At 40.1% G+C, this 3806-nt stretch overlaps 1 non-coding gene across 1 annotated transcript; it reads right to left on the minus strand.

The window, feature by feature from the left end:
- Window positions 1–3538: 3538 nt before the first annotated feature.
- LOC120109278 lies at window positions 3539–3644 on the minus strand. Its single transcript, XR_005510226.1, has one exon. It is a non-coding gene; the product is annotated as a small nucleolar RNA R71 (small nucleolar RNA).
- Window positions 3645–3806: the final 162 nt, after the last annotated feature.

Here is a 3806-nt window from a genome sequence, read left to right on the forward strand (position 1 = left end):
ATCTTCACGCCATCTTATTTGCCACTTGGCACTTGATAAGTGCTGACATAATTTATAATTTAGTTATCTTTTCATAGCACTTATCAATGTTCTTAAACTAATAAATACATACTTACCATGAAATTGAAATAAACATTGAAATAAATTTTAAAATATGGTAAGAGGTAAATAATTCTTTTCTCAAAACAGACTTTGAACTTGTCTCTCTCCTGGTTGTAATCTTTCATGAAAACATATAAGAAGGAGATTGTGTTGACCCGGTTTAGTAACCTGATGGAGTTGTAATCAAGCTAAGGCTATGATTAAATAGGTTTTGGTCCTGATTAGATTGAAAGTTATAATTGTATGGAAAATATTTGATTAACCCTTGTTATTAAATTCACGGTCCTGCTTTTAGCCTTGTTGAGTCCGGTCTGAAGTTGTTTAGCAAGAATTAAATTTAAACGACATTGGGCTCGAGAGTAAGTTCCACGCAAATCAACAATCATGACCCACCTCAAACCCAAAGTCAATTCCCAACCAATTCCTTACCTGCCTTCATATAAAATTTATAAATTTAAAACAAAAAAAAAGAAAATAATGAATATAATAAAATAAATAAAAATAATTTCGGAAAGAATCACTGAATTCACTGTTCATATGAACAGTGTCCCGTAAAAAACACTGTTCATATAAACAGTGTTTAAAAAAATAATATATATATATATATAATAACAAATGAGTTCACTATTTATCTTCTTCGCCCCCTCACCCCGCAGTGCATCACGGCCGAGATTCCCGTCGATTCTCCCGTTCAGCCACGAGATGGCGTCGCCTAAGAAATCCTCCACGCGGTGCAGCCAACCTTCCGTTCTCCCGCCTGCGCCTCCGCCTCCGCACAACGACCATTCGGAGCGATCCTCTAGCCGCATCAACCGCGTGCCATCCGCGCCCCCGTTCCACTCCCAGCAGCCGGAAATCACTCCTCCATGATCAACGCTTCCAGCATCCCATGAAATCAAGCATCCAGCCGTCTCCCTCTCCGCTCGTGACGCATTCCGGAGCCAATCCCCCGCTTCCGCGATTCAAAGCTCAATCTCCTGCAAGCATCGAGCATCCGAGATAGTCTCCGCATCCTCCCAGCTTCTTCCAATCCATTTGCAGCCGCAACCATTCCGGGATAACGATCACAGCTCCTTCCATTTCAGGGAACCCAGCACCCACCGCAGTGCCCGTGATTTCTCTTCGCATCCCGAATCAGCCAGCCATCCGCCAGGAAGCGCATCATCGCCTCCCCCGCCCTCCGCCTTCGTCCGTTTCTCGCCATCCAGGAGGGAATCCTCTTCCGTGATCAGCGCCCAGCGATTCCACGGCCGTTTCGATCCTCAGTCGGCGTGCAAGGGGTGGGGAAGTCCTATATAGGGGGGCCACGGTTGGAAGAACAGGGGGGGTGACTCTGTTTCAGTGAAGAAGAAGAAGAAGAAGAAAGCCGAGAGAAAGAAATAAAAAAAAAGAGAGAGGGGAGGAAGAGAATATTTTGTGATATTTTGGAAATAATGGGAGGTGAAGGCTTTCATTTGAAGACAGGAGGTCGTCCGGAAGCCATGCGCGGCTAAACGTCTAGTCTAGGGCTGGATGAAGCCCTAGCAATGTATCAGGGCATTGTAGTTCTTATTTTTATTATTATTTTGGAGCTTGTTTAAATTCTTATTTTCAATGAAATATTCCTTTATGATATTTAAACTTTGAGCATGCTAGTTACTAATCATGTTTGCTAAAGTAGTCTAAGATGATTCATGCCTAGGAAGATGAAGTGTGCTGCATCCTAGATTAGCATACTTAGGTAGACACTTCATGCTACACCGAAGATGGATCTTCCTAACACTCTCTATGCTTTTATTTTAAAAGGCTTGTAGCCAATTTGCATGCCTCTCCAAAAGATAAAAATTAAGAACACAGTCCCTAATGCAATGCTACGCGGTGGATTCCAAACCCTAGATCTATTTACTTTGATAAATTTCAATTCGTACTCATAGATTAATTTAGTTAAATTAAGTTAGCACATCCTTCTTCTTGATTTATTTTTAAAAGAAAAATAACTTATTCTTCAATCCCTGTGGACCGACACCCGTAATCACTATCCTACAGGATACGTGCTATTGCGTGGTTGACTTTTGAAATTGAAAGAACCGATCAATTTTTGGCGCCGTTCGGGGATTGCTAGCATAGTTATTTTTTCTATCATTAAAAAAAAATTAATTAATTTAAAAAAAACCTTCAAAAAAATATATATATAAAAAAATTATTTTCTATTATTGTTACTTTTCTTATTTTTTTTCTCTTCTACTAATTTTTTTAAAAAATTTTCTTTTGATCTTATTTGATCAGGAATCGAAGGAAAAATCTGGAATGATCAAAAAGAGAACTGCTGGAAAAGGAATGCTGTAGAGGTTTGCCTAAAAAAAAAAAAAATAAATTGCTGGAGAAATTTCTTTGGTAACCTCTAAACCTTTCTTATTTAAATTAAGTATTAGCTTGAAATTTTGTGGTGATTGTTTGATTTTAATTTCAGCAAAAGTGTGAATGCATGCCTGATACACATACACCAATTAATTTGCACTTAGTAAGGGCAATCACCCCAACAAGATAGGAGCCGGATTTCATCACCGGTCTCTTGCCCAATTTAGGTGAACTCAATCTCACATAGTGTCACTTTAATTAAAATCAATTAGACATTGGCCCCTAGGGACATTCGAGCTCAATAGGATGAAGATCACGGAAAGTTGCACCAATTTCGCTCTGTGGCTTAGTTGATGTCTAGGCAAGCTTTGTCCCTATAAGGGAGACAGTTCATCTGTTCGAGGCAAGTGGGTTTTAAGTGGGACCTTTGCGAACGCATCTGACCCCTCCACTTACCTGGGAGCTTACCTGGTCAACTCGGTTCATTAGACCGGATTGGAGGCTTAGGTGCCCTCTTCAAACCAGTTAGGAGCTGTCTAGTGATTTTAGGACAAAGACTAGGATTGATATGCTTTTCTCTTTTATTGCATGCTTGATTGATCGAGTACTAGTGTTACGGTAGTCGTTTTAGAGTACGAAACCTATTACCTTTTGACCCTGAAATAGAACGAACCCTTAGGAACATTCGAGCTAAGATCAAAACATTAGGATCATCCCCACCTCTTAAGATGGCTGAAGAACAACCCAAACTCCTGAGGGAGTACTTTACTCCCACTATTTACACTTCCCCATCTTGTATTCGATTACCTGAGGTAGCAGCTGTACAATATGAAATAAAGTCTAGTGTGATCCAAATGCTCCCATCTTTTTATGGCTCACCAACGAAGACCCATAAACATTTAGATGATTTTTGAGATTTGCACCACTGTCAAGATTCAGAACTTCACTGATGATGCCCTGAAACTTAGGTTATTCCCTTTCTCCCTTAAAGATAGAGCCAAACAATGGTTGAATTCTTTAGAAGCTAACTCAATTCGTTCTTGGGATCAAATGCAACAAGAATTTCTTAAAAAATACTTTCCTATAGGAAGAACGAACCAGTTTAGACGTGCCATTACAAGCTTCTCCCAAACCGAGGGAGAAGAATTTCATGAAACTTGGGAGAGATTTCGGGACCTAATCCGTAAATGCCCTCATCATCAAATACCTAAGTGGCAGCTAGTGCAATGTTTCTATGACGGTTGACGGAACGAAACCGTCAGATGATCGATGCTGCATGCGGGGGGACTTTCATGCTTCGAAATGAGCATGAAGCATGGCAACTATTTAAAAATCTTAATGAAAACTCCCTCCATCATGCTTCATGT

The sequence above is a fragment of the Phoenix dactylifera genome, unplaced genomic scaffold, assembly GCF_009389715.1.
Source record: "Phoenix dactylifera cultivar Barhee BC4 unplaced genomic scaffold, palm_55x_up_171113_PBpolish2nd_filt_p 001981F, whole genome shotgun sequence".
Taxonomy (NCBI): domain Eukaryota; kingdom Viridiplantae; phylum Streptophyta; class Magnoliopsida; order Arecales; family Arecaceae; genus Phoenix; species Phoenix dactylifera.